General features: G+C 44.1%; 3 non-coding genes across 3 annotated transcripts; all 3 read left to right on the forward strand.

The window, feature by feature from the left end:
• Window positions 1-7,766: 7,766 nt before the first annotated feature.
• trnav-aac (transfer RNA valine (anticodon AAC)) lies at window positions 7,767-7,839 on the forward strand. Its single transcript has one exon. It is a non-coding gene; the product is annotated as a tRNA-Val (tRNA).
• A 1,529-nt stretch (window positions 7,840-9,368) lies between these two features.
• Window positions 9,369-9,441, forward strand: trnav-cac (transfer RNA valine (anticodon CAC)). The gene has a single exon. It is a non-coding gene; the product is annotated as a tRNA-Val (tRNA).
• An 872-nt stretch (window positions 9,442-10,313) lies between these two features.
• trnav-aac (transfer RNA valine (anticodon AAC)) lies at window positions 10,314-10,386 on the forward strand. The gene has a single exon. It is a non-coding gene; the product is annotated as a tRNA-Val (tRNA).
• Window positions 10,387-22,858: the final 12,472 nt, after the last annotated feature.

Genomic DNA, 22,858 nt, shown 5'->3' on the forward strand with positions numbered 1-22,858 from the left:
CTGTTGAGCATAGCCGTGCCTTTCCTAACCAGTCTTCTAGCTTCCAGAGTGGGTTAATAATGGAATATGCTCAGAAAATGTTTTTGATCCCTCAGGAGCAGCTTGAGAAACTGAGAAAAAATGTTGTCGGGCCAGAGCCCATTAGACAAACGGCCGAAAACAACCTGGACTCTGAAATGAAAGCTATACAGGCCAGGGCCGATTTAAATCAGTATTCCAAAGCCCAGTTGTATACCAACACGTTACAGCGCTACCTCCGTCTGGTTAGACAGGGTGAAAAAGATCAAAACATTTTAACTTTAACCATGGCCTCTCAAGAAAATGGTTCTGGGGCTGATGCGGGGGGAACGGTTGATAAAGATGTTGCGGTGACCGAACCTGTTGAGAGTTCAGAGGGAGATGTTGTAACGGATGTTTTGAGAAACATGCCGGCCAGAAGCAAAAGACATGCAGAATATATCCTGCACAAAATGGTTCAGAAACCGCGGGTAACGGCTTGGAATGAACAGGGTGAATTTGTTTTTAAAGGACAACTGATCAAAGGTTCACACATGTTTGATTTGTTGAAGAGTGTCACTAGCACTAATAAGGTACCCGATAGTCGCCGACCTGTAGGCTGGAATGCTTTCCTACAGGCGATGGCCTGTCTGAACATGCCCCAATCAACAGTTCCTAACCAGGAAACGCGACAAAAAATCCGTCTGTGTAAAGAGGTGGAGCCTGATCTGACTCCGATATCTCATTACTCTGACCGTGCTGAGCGACCATCCTCAGGATCTATCCATCGTTGGGAAGCTTATTAATCTCATGTTTTTATTTGTCTCCCCTGTAAATAATGACCCGACAAACAATTTTTTATTTTTATTTTTTATTTTTCAAATGTTGTACATTTATTTATACCATAACCCCTGCTTTGTATAAGAATTGTGTTGAATAAAAACAAAACTAATGATTCAAAGGCTGTTTTCATTATTTTTTCACCTTAACACGCATGACATCTTTTAAAATCCTCACAAGAACACCCCATCTGTATACACGGCTGGCTAGGGTCGTAAGTCATTGTGTTATAAGGGGGGGTCCACAGTGTCCTGACAAACTCTGCCACTTTTTTATCATTTTGGCCTAAATCCTCACTGTACAAGGCCATAATATCGGGGTATGACCTTCCTTTAGATCTATGATATAAGAAAAACACACAGTGTTGACCACAAGTGAAGGTCTGAAGACTTTGTACTTGACGACCGCTGTAAATGGTTTCTTGACAGTTGTTGAGCAGAAAGTTATTGATCTTCCGAGGGAAAGGTCTGAAATCCGGGGGGTTTGCATAGGAATCAAAAAATTCACCACGGTGGTCCTCCCTTAGATAAATAGCCAGCCAATGTTCTCCGGGCATATTTTTAGGGTGTGTGTTGATTATGTACATTGCAGGTAAATTCTTGATCTTAAATTTAGGCAGCTGATCGCAGGCGTAGACTCCTTGAAACAGTTTCCGTGAGCCGGCCAGGGCATTCATGATGTGGTTGAGCTCTCTGGTGTTCATTTTAATAATAATCATACATAACGTTTCTCCTCTGATTCACCTCAATAATGTTGTCAAACACTGCATACACGACCATATTTACAGTGCGTGGTAGAGGCTGCTTGAAACGCATCTCCAAACGCATATTGCCCGTCTTCATCAGTGAAAAATGTTGTCCACACTCTTCGTCAGGGGTCAGGTTGAAACCGTACAGGGTGTAACCGCTGCAGTATTCCCGGCGATCGATCAGCAGAGTTTGATCCTTGAGATGGCGACCCGTAGCTAGTACTAGACTGTCATATTCACGAACCGCATTGCCGTTTTCAAAGTCAGGTTGAAAAGGTCTGGATGGAACCTGCACACCATCGACGTACAACGCTATAAATTCCGCGTTATAATGTTTAAAGTTAAAGGGGTTCTTGTTGTAAACCCCGGTAAATGCATCATTATCTTCGAGACCTATAATAACCTGTTTTGGGAGCTGTCCTAGAAACAGATTTTCCTGGTTCATCACCCGTGTCCCTGCGGGGATACTGTGGACTTTCATATAGACTCTTTCGATCGGGTACTTGGCGTTTGCCGTCATTAACGCCTGCGCGTGTCCTAGTTTAACCGCCGGGGAGACGGACACTTTTTTCACAAACAGCGAGGCCGATAATATGGTCAGTTTATATTTTTCAGTATCAGGGGTCATCAGACAAAAAGCACTTTTACTACGGATCATTTTAATTTTAATGTCTACCCCGTTGAGCATGAGTTTTTCTTGGAAAAATATGTCTGCATGGATATGCCCCATTAGCTCAAAGGTCCTCCCTTCTGTTGAAGAGGCCGTTCTTTTTTGCAAACCCTTATTGAGTCCCTCTGGATCCTTGTCGTCCATAGCTTCCGGGATGTCTTTGAAGAAAAGGCCGGGGCTGAACTGTTTGCTTAGGGTCTCCTCACTATAATTAAGTATACACTCCATCATGGCTCTATAGGGGTAAGTATTGCTGCTTTGACTAATGAGCCGATCTCCCAGGGTCACATTCACCTGTGTAAACATGGTGGCCACCGGGTAATTGATGACCCCATCGTTGGTCGTCTTCTCGATTGCATCGCCATCCTCATCAGTCACTTTACAGTTCATTAAAATAAATGTGTTATTCAAATCAATATAATCCTCGCCATTGCCAGCTATAAAAAACTCCAGAGGGGCCGTGTCTGAAATTGCAGAAAGAGGGGGAATCTCTACATATATGCTCTTATCTATACTCGTTTGAGTGTATGGAACTGTAAACAGATCCAGTTCTGATTTGACGCATTCTTCCGATAGACTGTGGACAAAAGACATGTTTAAAAGATGTATCCTGAGGCTCTATTTTTCTTTCTTTGAGACTTTCTTTTTGCAGGTTTTTTCTTGTGCTGCTTCCTTCTCCGAGTGTTTCCACGATATGTTGGAGAATGAGAGATTCTTCGTTTTTTGTTAGCCACGGATCTTTGTCGCCCCCTGGTGGACACATGCTGTTTCTTCTTTTACCCCCCCTCCTCGCCATTACCATGAGACCCGAACCCTCCTGATGCTCATGGCTAGCTGCCCGGTTCATAACATTGGTGAACACGTCACTAACAATATTTTTAGCCGCTGATTTCAAGTGGGGTCTGGCTATAGCAAAGCCTCTCTTAAGCAGGGGTATGGCCATTCTAAAGAGACCACGAAAGAGTCCTCCTAGACTGGCGCCATACATTGTGGGGGCTCCTACAATACCGGGCAAGCCGTTCCATCTTGCATCTTGTAATAATCCACATAGGCGCTAGGATCTACATAACCCCTCGAGGTAGCCATTTTAATAATGTACACACTGTTTCAGGGGTCGAAAATGTAGTTTGACATTAACTTTACCGATGCGGAAGGGTACGTTGATATTCTGATCCAATTTTACTTCGATCGTGATGTTGTCAAAGTGGGTCTTTGAGACTGGTACGTAGTGTGGTTTGTCATAAGTAATTGTGACCATGTCATTGCTTTTACCTTTAATAAGTACATTTCTCAAAAGGGGGACATAACTATCCCCGACCCTCTGGTGGGTTATGATATCCGTATACACATAAAGAGTGTAAAAGCCGCCCCACCACTTCTGAGAACCTGCTCTCTGTGTCAGAATAGAACCCAAATATACGCCCCAGTTGGCCGCTGGTTTGAATGCTAATACCTGGTTTTGACACCTTGTACACTCTGTTTTTAATAGGGTTGTAATATAGCTTGATGTTGGGGGTGCCTTCTGAGAACTGTTTATGCATCTCATCTAATATTTTATCCACATTGTCATAATAACCTCCTTGTATCGTGAATGTCCATTGACTCTTTTTAACATCATCAAAAATGGCGAAGGTGGCATCCTTATCTTGTAAAACAGCCCAAGTGTAAGGATACTGTATTTCCGCCAACCCCACTTCCCACGACACCCTTAGATCTATAGATTTTCCAAATTGTACCGTGTAACTGGATATTTCATTTTTAGGATATATATCGAGAGAGGCATTACTGGGTAGAGTCACGTAGAAGCCTCCTGATTCCATCTTGAGAATCGAAAGTAATGCCCCCAACACACCCGCGGGCATGTTGTTATAAGGATTGAATATCGCAAACCTGTTGTTCCGGGACCCAACTATTGAACTTTTCAGGCCATCCAAGCCATTTCATCAACACATATTTTTTCCGGTTCTGGGTTTTTTCAGCTAATATCTTTTCAACTCTGTATACACTGTCTTTACCCACAATAATTTTTTGTAACTCGGCTTCGTAAAACGTTCCTTCTATATCCTCCCTGTCATAGTCTTTTAACCGGTACACGGGGGGGTCTCTAGCCAACTGTTCGGTAACTGTAAAATATTCGTCAGAAAATGTTTGTTCATAACCTTTGGCAAAAGTACTCCTTAGCTTTGAAACGCGAACCACATCACCGATGTTGAACTAATAAGTAGTTTTTCCCTTCTTAATAAATGGTCCGTATAATTTTTTATAGACCTTAAAAGAATTACTTTGATCAACATCTATAGGCTTCATTTTAATACTGGTGTGATACCCTTGGTTGTAAGCATCGATAAAATCCTGAACTTTATCAAAATACTTGAACGTGTTGACCGCTGTAAAATATCTCCACATTTTGGTCTTTATGGTGCGGTTAAACCTCTCCACTACCGATGCCCTAAGCTCATTACCAGTGGTGAAATGATGTATTTTGTGTCTCTTCAGTAGATTCTGAAATTCTCTGTTGAGAAACTCTTTTCCTTTATCAGTCTGCAGTTTTTTAGGACATCGACCCTGGGACAATATATCCTCAAAGGCCCTTGTCACCGCCCGACCTGTTTTATTATGTAGAATGCGAGCCCAGGCATATTTTGATAACACATCGATACACATCAACATCAATTTGTGACCATTGTTATGTTTTGATAAATTTGACATATCGACTAGATCCATTTGCCATTGTGAATCTATGTCAGTTGCATATACGCGGTTTCTTTTAAAGTTAATCCTGAGAGGTTTATGTAAGGTATAGGCGTCTTGTTCCCGTAACCATTCTGAAACAACCACATCATTAACCTTCACTCCGGCCTCAGCGAGTCCTCTTTGAAAACCCTTCTTACCCGCCAAACCCCCAATCTTGGCTGGGTTGTAGTATAGTTCCTGCATTTGGGGAGCTTGCCGAGTCATTCTGTCAAATAACCACACAGACCCACACTATGCGCAAAGTTTTTATACAAGGTTTTTTATTCAACTTCAGGAGAGCAGATACCCCTTTTTAGACATTTGAGAAAAGTATAACATACACAACAATTTTTTCTACGGTCCAGACAAAAAGAAATCAGATGATTGGTTACTTGATCTATATCAACAAATATACCTGTTTCTTTATCTTGTAGGCACACACCTCAGTTACATATGTAAATAAAACAACAATATGACCTATTTTAAAAGTAAACAGAGGTGTATTAAACATGCTCAGTAAAAGGTCATACAGATGTTGATGAAATGGCCTAATATCATTCTTGGCCCCCTTGAGCCCTTCATCCCAGTGTTCGTACCCCCCGGTCTTTGTTACAGCAGCCATTCACTTTTCCAGGTTTGAAAGTTGATCCTCATCGATGGTTAAATCTGTAGAGAAAAGGCTCGCGTTGGCTACTTTTCTGTCAAGCACATGGTGTAATAGCGCTCTCAGGTTAGCTGCAGAGTGTTGATGACAGAACCAGTTGCAGAAGCAGTCCAGAACATTCCCCATGTTCAAAGTCCCTTAGTTCAGGTCAGAGTCTGAATCAGTGGCGTAGATGTCGAATTCTTCGTCGCTGCCCCCAGCTTTAACTTCTTTACGGAAGAAATAAGCTTTTAGCTTGCCAGCGGTTTTTCTACTCGGCTCATCCAGGTCATTGAGCAGCTGCCCAAGTTTCTCTATTATAAACGGCTCCTTTTTCAGCTCCAGCAAAATCTCATCTATGATTTTCTGGACTTGTCCCACAGTGACATGTATGTGGGAGTAAGAGAGCGCCTTGATTAGTGCCGGTTTCAGCCACGGTTTGTTCAGTCTTCTGTAAAACACATTGAAATAGAACAGGAAATAGTAACGGTCTGGTTCAAACAAACAACTGTGTCTCAACTGACTGGGGTGATTCACTTCACACCCCCGACAGACTTCTTTCAGAGCTCGGTCGATGAGAGCACTCAGAATATACACCAGGGTGCTTTTAACCACTCTGCTTACTTGGTCACATACCCCGGGCATAAATCCTGCGTCTTCATCACGCCCCCGGGACAGTCCGATGCTCATTGGGTCGCCTGGTGGTTTGTGGGGTGTTTCTCCATCCATTGGACTGACCCCCTCCTGAGACGCACAGACGGTAGACAGTTCGGCAAAATCGAGGCCCTCCATGAGCTCCAGAGGCTGGGGATCCCCGAGACTCATTTGGACATCCATCGCACCGCATGTTGTTTCGTCCTGAGGGACCGGGGTCTGAGGTCTTGGAGAGTAACCACAGTCAAAGGGTTCCAGAGTGTATACAAAATCTGGGGAATAGAACCAGGGGTGATCCCGGGTTTGAAGAGGCCTGTAGAGCCTGTCGACGTCCGCAGCTTTCGGGTAAGACATTCTCTTTAATTTTAAACCATGAATGAATTGTTGCACCTTTTATCCTATCTCTTCACTACGTCACGACACACCGCCCTCTTAGAAGAGAGTAGCCCCTGAGCCGTCAGACCCCCCTCCAAAACCCCACACGTCGTCTGTCGTAGTTCTGCAAGCTTTCCCATTCACACCTTTCAAAACCCTGAGTCGGAGACTCCATTTCGCATTCTCTTGGACCCTCTTGCAAGCCTTCTAGAGTCTTATCCACAAGCCCCAGATCTCTCCAGGCCATCACCTTCAACCAGTCCTCATAAGAGTATTCAATTACCGTCTCAAAAGGTTCCAACGTACCCTCCTTCTCTCCCAAAGCAAGAAGCTCCACTCCAACATAGCTGGGATCCCTTTTAAAGCGGTAACCCCGTCGAGCCCCCCAGAACAACACCCAGGAGCGTTCAATCTTCAAATTGGTGAGTACAGGAACCCTTGCCCGGGATTGTTTCTTGCGGGGTTTCATGTTGATGTCGCTGGACATGTTGAAGAAGCGGGATGTTTCAGAAGCTGAGAATTAAAGAGGTATTGCCTAAAAGAAGCGCGGGTTCTTAAATAGAGAGGAGAGTTTCGGGGCGTTGCCTTCAGAGGGGTGGGGGTATTTATGGGTGGCCTTGTTGTTCAGGGTTTTATGGGTGTACACTTTCTGACGGATATGAGGTAGGAATAATTAAGGAAATAACTCTACCTAAAATCACGCCCCCCAATTATGACGTAGGAATATTAATAAGCTTAGGGCATACGTCATAACAAAATAGGCCGCGCCCAAAAAACCCTACTATCTACTCTTATGTAGTTGAAGGCGCAGTATAGCTCTCATAGTCTGGTGGTGACGGAAGACCACCAGCCGTTTGAACAAGCCATTCAGCATCACCTTGTTGGGTTAAGTGCAGGCACTGTCAGAGCGCAGGGCGTCCTGCCTTTGAAAGAGTTTCCGAAGTGTCCTGATGTGCCCTTTAGCAATGCCAAACAGGTCTGTGAAAATGGCATCATTTCGCGGCACTTCAGACGCCATCTCACAGTCTAGCCGACCTGAAACGCCTGAGCCCGTTTTACCAGCAGGCTCCTACGGTAACCGTTTGAAGCAAGAGGTGGCGTTGTCAGTTTCCGTAGTGTAGCGGTTATCACATTCGCCTAACGCGCGAAAGGTCCCCGGTTCGAAACCGGGCGGAAACAGCCTGCTTTGGGCGGGCCCTTTTCGTCCTGCTTGCCCTCGTGGTTCCCCGCAGGCGGTGGGTGGCTTTTCTTCATTGGAGTGCCCGAAATCGGTGCTCTCAGAGCGTCCGTCCGTCGACAGGTTGAAATTGTAAACGCTGGTGTAGCCACTTTTAATTAAAATCTGATGATGATGATGATGATGTTGTTGTTGTTGTTGTTCTTGTTGTCGTCGTAGTCGCCGTCATTATTATTGTTAAAGTAAAGCAGTAGTTAGATTTGTTGCTACCGTAAGGTGTAGAAGGCACAATAGCTCTGATAGTCTGGTGGTGAAGGAAGACCACCAGACGTTTGAACAAGCCATTCAGCATCACCTTGTTGGGCTAAGTGCAGGCACTGTCAGAGCGCAGGGCGTCCTGCCTTTGAAAGAGTTTCCAAAGTGTCCTGATGTGCCCTTTAGCAATGCAATATAGGTCAGTGAAAATAGAAACCTTTATCTCACAGGCTGGCCCACGGGAAACGCCTGTGCGCGTTTTATCAGCCTGCTTCGATGGAAGCCATTCGAAACACCAGGACGGGTTGTTTTCCGTAGTGTAGTGGCTATCACGTTTGCCTCACACGCGAAAGGTCCCCGGTTCGAAACCGGGCGGAAACAACCCCCGGTGCACGCGTGCCAGTGCCATGTTACCCGTCGCCTTCTCTCTGCCCCAAGGCCGGCCGTCGTTTTCTCTTCCTCGGAGTGGCAAGAAATCCTGACCTTAAAAACAAACGATCGCAGAAGGGTAGCTTTGCGAGGCGCTGGAACTCACACTTTTAAAATCGATACATGTTGTAGCTGTTACAATACGACCGTAGCAGGATCAGCGACATTGCTGTTACTCTTATGTAGTCGAAGGCGCAGTATAGCTCTGATAGTCTGGTGGTGACGGAAGACCTCCAGCCGTTTGAACAAGCCATTCAGCATCACCTTGTTGGGCTAAGTGCAGGCACTGTCAGAGCGCAGGGCGACCTGCCTTTGATAGAGTTTCCTAAGTGTCCCGAAATCGGTGCACTCAGAGCGTCCGTCCGTCGACAGGTTGAAATTGTAAACGCTGGTGTAGCCACTTTTAATTAAAATATGATGATGATGATGATGATGTTGTTGTTCTTGTTCTTGTTCTTGTTGTTGTTGTTGTTCTTGTTTTTCTTGTTGTCGTCGTGGTCGCCGTCATTATTATTGTTAAAGTAAAGCAGTTGTTAGATTTGTAGCTACCGTAAGGTGTAGAAGGCACAATAGCTCTGTGATTGTCTGATGGTGGCACAAGACGAGCAGCAGCTGTTTGAACAAGCCATTGAGCATCACCATGTTGGGGTAAGTGTAAGTCTTGTCATAGCTCAGGGCGTTCTTCCTTTGAAAGAGTTTCCAAAGTGTCCTGATGTGCCCTTGAGCAATGCAAAATAGGTCAGTGAAAATAGAAACCTTTATCTCACAGGCTGGCCCACGGGAAACCCCTGTGCGCGTTTTACCAGCCGGCTTCGATGGGAGCCATTTGAAACACCAGGACGGGTCGGTTTCCGTAGTGTAGTGGCTATCACGTGCGCCTCACACGCGAAAGGTCCCTGGTTCGAAACCGGGCGGAAACAACCCGCGGTGCACGCGTGCCAGTGCCGTGTTACCCGTCGCCATCTCTCTGCTCCAAGGCCGGCCGTCGTTTTCTCTTCCTCGGAGTGGCAAGAAATCCTGACCTTGAGAACAAACGATCGCAGAAGGGTAGCTTTGTGAGGCACTGGAACTGACACTTTTAAAATCGATACATGTTGTTGCTGTTACAATACGACCGTAGCAGGATCGGCGACATTGCTGTTACTCTTATCTAGTTGAAGGCGCAGTATAGCTCTGATAGTCTGGTGGTGACGGAAGACCACCAGCCGTTTGAACAAGCCATTCAGCATCACCTTGTTGGGCTAAACGCAGGCACTGTCAGAGCGCAGGTCGTCCTGCCTTTGAAAGAGTTTCCGAAGTGTCCCGAAATCGGTGCACTCAGAGCGTCCGTCCGTCGACAGGTTGAAATTGTAAACGCTGGTGTAGCCACTTTTAATTAAAATCTGATGATGATGATGTTGTTGTTGTTATTCTTGTTGTCGTCGTAGTCGCCGTCATTATTAATGTTAAAGTAAAGCAGTAGTTAGATTTGTTGCTACCGTAAGGTGTAGAAGGCAAAATAGCTCTGATAGTCTGGTGGTGAAGGAAGACCACCAGACGTTTGAACAAGCCATTCAGCATCACCTTGTTGGGCTAAGTGCAGGCACTGTCAGAGCGCAGGGCGTCCTGCCTTTAAAAGAGTTTCCGAAGTGTCCTGATGTGCCCTTTAGCAATGCCAAACAGGTCAGTGAAAATGGCATCCTTTCGCCGCACTTCAGACGACATCTCACAGCCTAGCCGACCTGAAACACCTGAGCCCGTTTTACCAGCAGGCTTTAACGGTAACCATTTGAAGCAAGAGGCAGCGGTGTCAGTTTCCGTAGTGTAGCGGTTATCACGTTCGCCTAACGCGCGAAAGGTCCCCGGTTCGAAACCGGGCGGAAACAGCCTACTGTGGGCTGGCCCTTTTCGTCATGCTTGCCCTCGTGGTTCCCCGGAGGCGGTGGGTGTCTTTTCTTCATTGGAGTGCCCGTAATCGATGCACTCAGAGCGTCCGTCCGTCGACAGGTTGAAATTGTAAACGCTGGTGTAGCCACTTTTAATTAAAATCTGATGATGATGATGATGATGATGTTGTTGTTGTTGTTGTTGTTGTTGTTGTTCTTGTTGTCATCGTGGTCGCCGTCATTATTATTGTTAAAGTAAAGCAGTAGTTAGATTTGTTGCTACCGTAAGGTGTAGAAGACAACAGTAGGTATGGCGTGTGATATCAAAACATTCAGAATACTTTTAACCTATATAATTTATAAGCTTTGTAAAATAAACCCAAATATCTCTTTTGCGGGGATAAACGCTGTTCTGAGTAGTTTGTGACTTGTTTAATACCAAACAAAGCATCGCTATAAAAAATAAATAAAAAAATCACTGTAAAAGCGCTAGTTATTTTTGATCTTTATAGTTATTTTCTAGGCTCAGGTTGTTTTTTAGCGCTTATAAAGGCCTGAAATATTCTTAGTGGTTGTTGACTATAGGTCTTGATGCTTAAAAATGTTTTTTTGAGAGACCAAAAGGTTCTAATAAAAGTTTAGAGTAGAGAGGAGAGAGATCGTCTCCATCTTGGTTTCTATTTGAAATTTGATGCAGTGTCATTTTATTGGTTGGTTTTGATATGTTAATTGGTAACAGGGTGGCACAAAGGCCAGACCAGAACAATGCCTTACAAGCAGATCCGGCATGTGGCCATCAGTATAAGTATGAAGGTCTGGTCTTCAGCTCGACAGACTCACACTGACCTTTCGATTTAAGACTAAAGATCAACAATGTCCGGAAACAACATCAGCGATTCGATTTAAACGAGTTTTTAGGCAAGTCTTCAGATTATTTTCATTGACTCAGAGCGTGTTGTGTGCATGTATTGTAAATAAGGCTATAACATCTGTTTTAAGTTCTGTAAAATTATTTTTCAGCCAGTCAACAGGAGTTAATTCCCAACGCTGAGGAGATCATCTGGAACAACGACGGTAAGATTTTTGTGTTTGCGCTCATGGGTTCTTATGCATGGGTGTGTGTGGTTTTGAAGCGGCTCATTAGAGTTATGAAAACGTTTTAATATATATTAATGCCGGTCTCTTTAATTACACAGAAACTATCGAAAGGCCTGTGATTAATGTCTCCGAGGATCGACCAAGAGAAGTGGTTGTCCCTAGACAGGCTGTCTGCCGACCGGGTAAGAACTAAACCCCTGTTTGTTTGTATAACGTTTCTGTAAGATGTTTGAGTCCAGTTTTGTTAATTTAAAAAAATTATCCTGTCTAACAGTATTAAGAAACGTGGTTCGAGACAACGAAAGGCCTTCCACATCGAGGGCTTGTTTCGTTTTACCTTCGAGAACCGTAACCTTTCAAGAATCTGAAAGGCCGTCAGCCCCGGTATCTGATAGCTGTGAGTATATATCTGCAGCCTGTAAGAGGTTAAAGCTTTTTATAAAGCGGTGTGGTTAAAGGTTAAACATGTCTCTTACCTTCACAGCGGTGCAAAAAGCTAAACCAGCCGAAAAACATAAGAAACGATTATTCTGTGGAGGTAAGTAAGATCTTTCAAACTTTAATGTTTTTAAAAGGGCTTTTTTGCCCGTTGAGGGCTAATATTTAAGCGATGGGTGACCGTTTCCTGTAGGGCGGGGGGTTCTGGGAAAGATCTTTAGAAGTCCGGACAGGTCTAGGCTTGTTTCTGGGGAACGTGTTTAGAAATGACCGATTGCTGTACCGTCTGGTTAGGAAGTAAAGCCGTCCGAAAGGGTTTAGTAAGTTGTTTGGCTTATATCCCGCTATTATACTTCTGTTTTAAAGTGGTTGTAGGAAAAGGCTTGAAGGTGTTCATTGTATTTAATATTTAAACAGATCGTGAAAACGTTTGTGAAACAGGAAGTCCCGGGATCAGGAAGCGTTTACACTTGGAAGGTTCGATTAAAAATGAAATGTTGTTGTGTGTGTGTGTGTTTTATTAACAATATTACAGTTTTTAAAGAAACATTTAAGAAACAGTTTATTTACAGCGGCTTCTCTGTTTTACATTTATTATCAAGTCCTAATAAATATATTGTCTGTAAATAATAAGGCGTTGTAGTGAATGTCTAAGGCTATTTTCAAAGGTCTAAAAAAGCTAAAGGTTTTGAATGTCCTGGACATGTTGTTTTAAGTTTGATTTCTGTCACCGTTTAAAGATGTAAATGTAATGTATATTTTTATTCTTCCCAAGACTCTTGGGATAGTCATTCTGTGAATGAGCTATTGAGGACAATTACCCCGTCTAAGTGGGATCAAACATCTTCCCCGGTGAGATCACCGAGAGGATCCCCCACGGTGGTCTTGGAGACCCCCCAACATCTACTCAGGCCACAGCCTTCTGGGAGTAATTCAACACCCCAGATTCAGCCCGCCGCATTGTCGGGCGGAACAAATACAGGCATCCAACAACCTCAGGGGTCGCCGTCAGTCAGGGCTGACACACCACCCAACGACGGCCTGGTTTCAACATCGTCCCCCCAGACCCGTTTCTTGGCTACAGAAACGCGGAACAGTACCCCGCGCTTGGCCAGGGTGTCACCGCAAAGGCCTTCTTGGTCTCCGTCCATGAGTATACGCTCGCTCCCTGCCTCCTTCGACCGAGATTTACCGGAGCGACCATCCTTTGAAGCTGAGCCAGGCCACCAGCCCCCGGAGCTACATCCTGAAGGTCGGCATGAGTTGCTACATACTTTGTTACAAAATCAAAGACTTGTGTTAGTGGGGCAAAACCTGGTGATAGAGAGCCAAAACATCCTTGTTAATACCCTTACTAACGAATTGTACCGTATTTAATGTTTTAATAGACACAAAACGCCTTACTATTGTGGGTTGTTGGAAAAATAAAAAATAAATTAAAAAATGTCCTGACTTGGTAAAAGAACTCACAAACTAAAGGATTATGAACAAGCTAGGGCCCCAAAAAGACCTTCCCGAGAGAACATCCCCGGCCCTGTTGTGAACTCCTCTGATGTCCCAATGAACCTGGAACTATTACAAATGATAAATGATTTAAATAACCCCCAATTACCACCGATAGAATGTGAATTAACAGACTTACCGGTGAACCCCGACCTGTTACAGATGGTCAATGATCTAAATAACCACCTCCCACCGGTAGCGCTTATAGAGGTTCACCCCCTAGTTCACCCCGATTTGTTTGAAATGGTGGAGGCTTTGGAGGAGCTACCCCGACCAAATTCTGCCCCTATTATAAATGATTTGAGACAATTAGAACACAGGATGGCGGCAGAAGCAGCCATCACTATAGAGGAGGGTCTTGACATTAACCGGTTGGATATCTTTGAAGGACTTTTACAGGCTTTAAATGAGCCTCCTCAAAAAGGGGGTTTTGTAGATGTCAGCAGTGGGGGTGTTCGGAATGTGGAGGGTTCTGAGACTGATAAGGCTGTGGAGGACATGCTCTGTGAGAATGTAGGGGGTGAAGGCTTTGTTCAAAATGATGATGTGTCCAAAAGTACCAGTGATCCCGTGATTATAGATAGACCGGCCTATAACAATTTTGAAATGATTCAGCGTTTTAATTTTGCAGAACTTTTAAATTGTGACAATTATGCAGAAATATTTGTCAACATACACGAGGCCTTGCAGAAAATGCTTGAACAGGTTGCTGAAAGGGTCAGACCTCGAGATGTTGTACAGTTAGAACTCAGAGGGGATGATTTGTTTAGCAACCTATCTGTAATGCTGAGTGGAGATAATTTAGATGTCTGGCTAAAATCGAAGCGTTATTGCAAAGTAACGCAGCCATCTTAGCTGATGAAAGTCTGTCTCTGGTAATGAATGTGGTTCGTAACCCTGAGGGTGGGGCGCTTAGAAGACTGTCGAAATGCTTGAAGAACGACATAATTAGGACCAAGCTCAGGCAATTAGTGGTGAGATCCAGTGGGGACAATAAGCTCTGTTTTGCTTACAGTTTAATAAAACTACTCACCCCCGACATGCCTGAACCCCAAGCTCTGCAAGAGGCTTTAATGCTTCATCAGAGGGCCGGCTTAAACTCTCAACAGATGGTTGCCTTTTCAGACATCACCAAGTTTGAGGAGTTGTTGTCTTTAAAAATTGTTGTGTGGTACCGTTGTGAGGTAAAGGAAGTATTTGTGAAATTTCAGACACATCCTGAAACCCATACACAGACACTGTTTCTCTTCCTAAGTGATAGTCATTACTTTGGAATAAAGAGTTTGACGGCTTTTTTGGGTTGTTCGTATGTTTGTCATTGGTGTTATAAGGCCTTCAATGATAAGCTTAAGCACCGATGTGACGGTTACTGTAATGTCTGTTTCAATCCGCAATGTCGTAAGGGTTTGGCCCCTACCATCCGATGTAAAGATTGCTTAAGGATTTGTCTCTCAGCGTTCTGTTTTTCCGAACATAAGGTACAGAGGGCCGCTGCTGAGAGGGGTTAAAAAATGGAGTTATTGTGATCAAACTAAATGTTGCCCGCAGTGTTGCCTCCAGTACCGTTTTCATGAGGTTAAACCACACAAATGTCTGGAGCCGAGATGCAGGATCTGTAATGCTGATTTAACCCCGGGGTCCGAACACCAGTGCTTTATTCAGCCGGTTAAAAAGGAGCCGCCGCACAACTGGTATGTCTTTTTTGATTTTGAATGCCGGCAAGAAAACGGGGTCCACGTTGCTAATTATATACACTGTATTGACATGTTGGATCGTGAGTGGTCAGCTAGCGGTGAGAGTTGTGTCAGGGATTTCTTTACGCGGTATCGAGGTCCAAAATACCTCAATTACACATTTATTGCCCACAATGCTAAGGGTTATGATTCTTACATTTTGATGAAGTATCTGGTGGAAAATGGGGTGACCCCAAAAATAATAGCTCAGGGTAGCAAGATCATGTGTTTCACCGACGAAGCTTTCAACTAACGTTACATAGACTTGTTAAATTTCCTCCCCATGAAATTGAGCGCTTTGCCTAAGGCTCTGGGTTTTGAGGCTCAGAAGAAAGGTTGGTTCTGCCATTTTTTTAATACTAAGGACACTCAAAATTATCAAGGGTCCTACCCGCCCGCCTCTTATTATGGGGTTGATACTATGATGTCTCATGAGAGGGAGGAATTCTTTAAATGGTACAATACGGTTAAGGGAGGTGTTTTTGATTTCCGAGAAGAGATGGCCGCTTATTGTAAAAATGATGTGGTGATCCTTAAAGAAGCCTGTGTGCGTTTCTGCGCCGAGGTTATCAACACATCGGGTCTCAACCCTTTGCAAAGTGTGACCATAGCGTCTCTCTGCATGAAAATGTATCGGTCCAATTTCTTGCAGAAAAACACTATAGCGGTCACCACTTCTGACAACTATCGTGCTAGACAAAAGAACTTTTCGACTGTCTCCATACAGTGGGTGGAATACCTGAGTGCCCGGGATAACATCTTCATCAGACATGCTTTAAATCAAGGGGAAGTAAAAATGGGGCCTTACTACTTAGACGGTTTTAGCGACGTGTCCGGGCGGCGTACCGCTTATGAGTTTGCCGGTTGTATTTACCATGGCTGTCCTCAGTGCTTCGACCCAAACACCTTTAACCCCGTAACACTAAAACTCTGCGGTGATATGTACTATGATTTCCAGAAACGAATTGAAACTTTAAAAAACACCTATGGTTTGAACATGCTGGTGATTTGGGAACACGAGTGGACGACCCTGAAGCAACAGGATGCGGGGGTATAACGGTTTATGGAAACCTTGGACTTTCCTGAATGTCTAGAGCCCCGGGATGCGTTATTTGGGGGTTGTACCAATGCCCTCTGTTTACATTATGAGGTAAAGGAGGGTGAGAGAGTAGATTACTATGATTTCACCAGTCTGTACCCTTATGTCAACAAGACCAAAATGTACCCGGTGGGGCGTCCAACCATTGTTTATCGTGACTTTCTCGAAATCGGACATTACTTTCGTTTGATCAAAGTCACCATGTACCCTCCTCGCGAGCTGTTCTTACCCGTGTTGCCTTACAGGTGTTCGGGAAAATTGATGTTCCCACTTTGTAGAACGTGTGTGGAAACTGAAAATCAAACTACCTCTTGTCTGCACAGTGATGAAGAGAGAGCGCTGACGGGTGTCTGGTGTAGCATTGAGCTTGACAAGGCGGTGGAGAAAGGTTACAGAGTCGGTAAGGTGTATGAGGTTTGGCATTTTTCTGAAAAAACTGATACTCTTTTTGCTGATTACATTATGACCCATCTGAAAGGGAAACAGGAGGCATCGGGCTATCCCTCATGGTGTGTTGACTCCGCGGCCAAAGAGCGATACGTTCAGCAATATTTTGAAAAGGAAGGGATCCGTCTAGAGCCGGGGAACATAACTGTAAACCCCGCCAAGAGACAAATGTCCAAACTGATTTTAAACAGTCTGTGGGGTAAGTTTGGGGAAAGAAATTACCGTCTAAACACAACCTTGATTAAAACCCCTGAACTGTTCATAGAATTTATGTTTTCCAAACAACATGCAGTATCACACTTTCAATTCTTAAATGACCACGTGGCACAGGTCCAGTGGAGGGCCCCTAAAGATTTCCCCACCAAACAGGGGAACGTTAATGTTTTCATAGCGGTTTTTACCACGGCTTACGCCCGGCTTGAACTGTACAACTTAATGGATCAGTTGCAGGAACGCACGCTCTATCATGATACTGACTCTGTAATCTTTGTCACCAGGCCAGGGGATTGGGTCCCTCCCCTCGGGGACTACCTTGGGGAGTTAACGAGCGAACTAGATCCTCAGGACCACATAGTGGAGTTTGTTTCAGGGGGTCCTAAGACTTACGCATACAGAACGGCTGCGGGTAAGACCTGTATGAAAGTTAAGGGTTTCACTCTGAACCATTGTAACAACAAGCTCATTAACATCAAGTCTCTGACGACCCTGGTAGAAAGTTATGTAACGAGAAAGACGCGCCTCCTCGTGAGATTATTACAGCCGGAAATCAGATCTATCGCAATAAAAAGGGGTACACGTTGGAAAATAGATCACTAAACAAACGGTTCAGAGTGGTGTACAATAAAAGAGTGTTGAAGACTGATTATACCACTCTGCCTTATGGATATTAGCGGTGGTTTTGATAACAGACTTCAACACCCTTTCTCCTGTATTATAGCCGGTCCCTCCAATTCGGGGCAGAGCTATCTTATAAAGAACATCATAGAAGATGTGGACGCAACCGTGTCCCAAGCTCTTGACAACATAGTGTGGTGTTACTCTTGCTGGCAACCTCTCTACGATGATTTGGCTTCGAAAAAAAATAATCTGAAATTTGTGCAAGGTCTCCCCGCCTCGTTGTGTGGTGATGACTTGTTCCAGCCCGGTCAAACTAACCTAGTGATCCTTGATGACCTGATGGAGCAGGCCGGTGACAACAGTGAAGTGGAAAAAGCTTTCACAAAGTACACTCATCATAGGAATTTAAGTATTATTTATTTAGTTCAAAATCTATTTTTTCAAGGTAAAAAAAGCCGCACTATTAATTTATATGCCAATGATATAATTATTTTTAAAAACCCCAGAGATAAACTACAGGTCACCGTCTTGGCTCGTCAAATGTACCCTAACCAGACCAAGTTCTCTTTGGAGGCATTTGAGGATGCCACCAAAAAACCCTACGGGTACTTGATTGCGGACTTAAAAGCACAAACCCCAGAAGACTTTCGCCTCAGAACAGGTTTGTGCCCGCCCGATTGGCCGGCAGTGTATGTGCTAAAGAAAAGGAAATAAATAAGAATGTCTGTTCGGATTAAAAGAAATCTGCCGCTTTTGCAAATGTTATTTGAGAGGAGCCCGCGCCATAGGAAAGCTGTGCTGGCAGGGGCCCCCTCGGATTTGATCGAGACCCTGTGTGAAATAGCTTTTAACATCTTACGCGGTAATATACCCCTAACCCCTTCTCAACATTCTAAACTCAAAAAACAAAAAGCGGTTATCAAGATCATCGCTAATAAGAAGTATTCTATTAAAAGAAAAAGAAAGAAGATTAATCAAACCGGGGGTTTTATAGGACCGCTGTTGAGCATAGCCGTGCCTTTCCTAACCAGTCTTCTAGCTTCCAGAGTGGGTTAATAATGGAATATGCTCAGAAAATGTTTTTGATCCCTCAGGAGCAGCTTGAGAAACTGAGAAAAAATGTTGTCGGGCCAGAGCCCATTAGACAAATGGCCGAAAACAACCTGGACTCTGAAATGAAAGCTATACAGGCCAGGGCCGATTTAAATCAGTATTCCAAAGCCCAGTTGTATACCAACACGTTACAGCGCTACCTCCGTCTGGTTAGACAGGGTGAAAAAGATCAAAACATTTTAACTTTAACCATGGCCTCTCAAGAAAATGGTTCTGGGGCTGATGCGGGGGGTACGGTTGATAAAGATGTTGCGGTGACCGAACCTGTTGAGAGTTCAGAGGGAGATGTTGTAACGGATGTTTTGAGAAACATGCCGGCCAGAAGCAAAAGACATGCAGAATATATCCTGCACAAAATGGTTCAGAAACCGCGGGTAACGGCTTGGAATGAACAGGGTGAATTTGTTTTTAAAGGACAACTGATCAAAGGTTCACACATGTTTGATTTGTTGAAGAGTGTCACTAGCACTAATAAGGTACCCGATAGTCGCCGACCTGTAGGCTGGAATGCTTTCCTACAGGCGATGGCCTGTCTGAACATGCCCCAATCAACAGTTCCTAACCAGGAAACGCGACAAAAAATCCGTCTGTGTAAAGAGGTGGAGCCTGATCTGACTCCGATATCTCATTACTCTGACCGTGCTGAGCGACCATCCTCAGGATCTATCCATCGTTGGGAAGCTTATTAATCTCATGTTTTTATTTGTCTCCCCTGTAAATAATGTCTCGACAAACATTTTTTTTTTTTTATTTTTTTTTTTTCAAATGTTGTACATTTATTTATACCATAACCCCTGCTTTGTATAAGAATTGTGTTGAATAAAAACAAAACTAATGATTCAAAGGCTGTTTTCATTATTTTTTCACCTTAACACGCATGACATCTTTTAAAATCCTCACAAGAACACCCCATCTGTATACACGGCTGGCTAGGGTCGTAAGTCATTGTGTTATAAGGGGGGGTCCACAGTGTCCTGACAAACTCTGCCACTTTTTTATCATTTTGGCCTAAATCCTCACTGTACAAGGCCATAATATCGGGGTATGACCTTCCTTTAGATCTATGATATAAGAAAAACACACAGTGTTGACCACAAGTGAAGGTCTGAAGACTTTGTACTTGACGACCGCTGTAAATGGTTTCTTGACAGTTGTTGAGCAGAAAGTTATTGATCTTCCGAGGGAAAGGTCTGAAATCCGGGGGGTTTGCATAGGAATCAAAAAATTCACCACGGTGGTCCTCCCTTAGATAAATAGCCAGCCAATGTTCTCCGGGCATATTTTTAGGGTGTGTGTTGATTATGTACATTGCAGGTAAATTCTTGATCTTAAATTTAGGCAGCTGATCGCAGGCGTAGACTCCTTGAAACAGTTTCCGTGAGCCGGCCAGGGCATTCATGATGTGGTTGAGCTCTCTGGTGTTCATTTTAATAATAATCATACATAACGTTTCTCCTCTGATTCACCTCAATAATGTTGTCAAACACTGCATACACGACCATATTTACAGTGCGTGGTAGAGGCTGCTTGAAACGCATCTCCAAACGCATATTGCCCGTCTTCATCAGTGAAAAATGTTGTCCACACTCTTCGTCAGGGGTCAGGTTGAAACCGTACAGGGTGTAACCGCTGCAGTATTCCCGGCGATCGATCAGCAGAGTTTGATCCTTGAGATGGCGACCCGTAGCCAGTACTAGACTGTCATATTCACGAACCGCATTGCCGATTTCAAAGTCAGGTTGAAAAGGTCTGGATGGAACCTGCACACCATCGACGTACAACGCTATAAATTCCGCGTTATAATGTTTAAAGTTAAAGGGGTTCTTGTTGTAAACCCCGGTAAATGCATCATTATCTTCGAGACCTATAATAACCTGTTTTGGGAGCTGTCCTAGAAACAGATTTTCCTGGTTCATCACCCGTGTCCCTGCGGGGATACTGTGGACTTTCATATAGACTCTTTCAATCGGGTACTTGGCGTTTGCCGTCATTAACGCCTGCGCGTGTCCTAGTTTAACCGCCGGGGAGACGGACACTTTTTTCACAAACAGCGAGGCCGATAATATGGTCAGTTTATATTTTTCAGTATCAGGGGTCATCAGACAAAAAGCACTTTTACTACGGATCATTTTAATTTTAATGTCTACCCCGTTGAGCATGAGTTTTTCTTGGAAAAATATGTCTGCATGGATATGCCCCATTAGCTCAAAGGTCCTCCCTTCTGTTGAAAAGGCCGTTCTTTTTTGCAAACCCTTATTGAGTCCCTCTGGATCCTTGTCGTCCATAGCTTCCGGAATGTCTTTGAAGAAAAGGCCGGGGCTGAACTGTTTGCTTAGGGTCTCCTCACTATAATTAAGTATACACTCCATCATGGCTCTATAGGGGTAAGTATTGCTGCTTTGACTAATGAGCCGATCTCCCAGGGTCACATCCACCTGTGAAAACATGGTGGCCACCGGGTAATTGATGACCCCATCGTTGGTCGTCTTCTCGATTGCATCGCCATCCTCATCAGTCACTTTACAGTTCATTAAAATAAATGTGTTATTCAAATCAATATAATCCTCGCCATTGCCAGCTATAAAAAACTCCAGAGGGGCCGTGTCTGAAATTGCAGAAAGAGGGGGAATCTCTACATATATGCTCTTATCTATACTCGTTTGAGTGTATGGAACTGTAAACAGATCCAGTTCTGATTTGACGCATTCTTCCGATAGACTGTGGACAAAAGACATGTTTAAAAGATGTATCCTGAGGCTCTATTTTTCTTTCTTTGATACTTTCTTTATGCAGGTTTTTTCTTGTGCTGCTTCCTTCTCCGAGTGTTTCCACGATATGTTGGAGAATGAGAGATTCTTCGTTTTTTGTTAGCCACGGATCTTTGTCGCCCCCTGGTGGACACATGCTGTTTCTTCTTTTACCCCCCCTCCTCGCCATTACCATGAGACCCGAACCCTCCTGATGCTCATGGCTAGCTGCCCGGTTCATAACATTGGTGAACACGTCACTAACAATATTTTTAGCCGCTGATTTCAAGTGGGGTCTGGCTATAGCAAAGCCTCTCTTAAGCAGGGGTATGGCCATTCTAAAGAGACCACGAAAGAGTCCTCCTCGACCGGCGCCATACATTGTGGGGGCTCCTACAATACCGGGCAAGCCGTTCCATCTTGCATCTTGTAATAATCCACATAGGCGCTAGGATCTACATAACCCCTCGAGGTAGCCATTTTAATAATGTACACACTGTTTCAGGGGTCGAAAATGTAGTTTGACATTAACTTTACCGAAGCGGAAGGGTACGTTGATATTCTGATCCGATTATACTTCGATCGTGATGTTGTCAAAGTGGGTCTTTGAGACTGGTACGTAGTGTGGTTTGTCATAAGTAATTGTGACCATGTCATTGCTTTTACCTTTAATAAGTACATTTCTCAAAAGGGGGACATAACTATCCCCGACCCTCTGGTGGGTTATGATATCCGTATACACATAAAGAGTGTAAAAGCCGCCCCACCACTTCTGAGAACCTGCTCTCTGTGTCAGAATAGAACCCAAATATACGCCCCAGTTGGCCGCTGGTTTGAATGCTAATACCTGGTTTTGACACCTTGTACACTCTGTTTTTAATAGGGTTGTAATATAGCTTGATGTTGGGGGTGCCTTCTGAGAACTGTTTATGCATCTCATCTAATATTTTATCCACATTGTCATAATAACCTCCTTGTATCGTGAATGTCCATTGACTCTTTTTAACATCATCAAAAATGGCAAAGGTGGCATCCGTATCTTGTAAAACAGCCCAAGTGTAAGGATACTGTATTTCCGCCAACCCCACTTCCCACGACCCCCTTAGATCTATAGATTTTCCAAATTGTACCGTGTAACTGGATATTTCATTTTTAGGATATATATCGAGAGAGGCATTACTGGGTAGAGTCACGTAGAAGCCTCCTGATTCCATCTTGAGAATCGAAAGTAATGCCCCCAACACACCCGCGGGCATGTTGTTATAAGGATTGAATATCGCAAACCTGTTGTTCCGGGACCCAACTATTGAACTTTTCAGGCCATCCAAGCCATTTCATCAACACATATTTTTTCCGGTTCTGGGTTTTTTCAGCTAATATCTTTTCAACTCTGTATACACTGTCTTTACCCACAATAATTTTTTGTAACTTGGCTTCGTAAAACGTTCCTTCTATAT

Source organism: Amia ocellicauda (assembly GCF_036373705.1).
Source record: "Amia ocellicauda isolate fAmiCal2 chromosome 11 unlocalized genomic scaffold, fAmiCal2.hap1 SUPER_11_unloc_5, whole genome shotgun sequence".
Classification (NCBI taxonomy): Eukaryota; Metazoa; Chordata; class Actinopteri; order Amiiformes; family Amiidae; genus Amia; species Amia ocellicauda.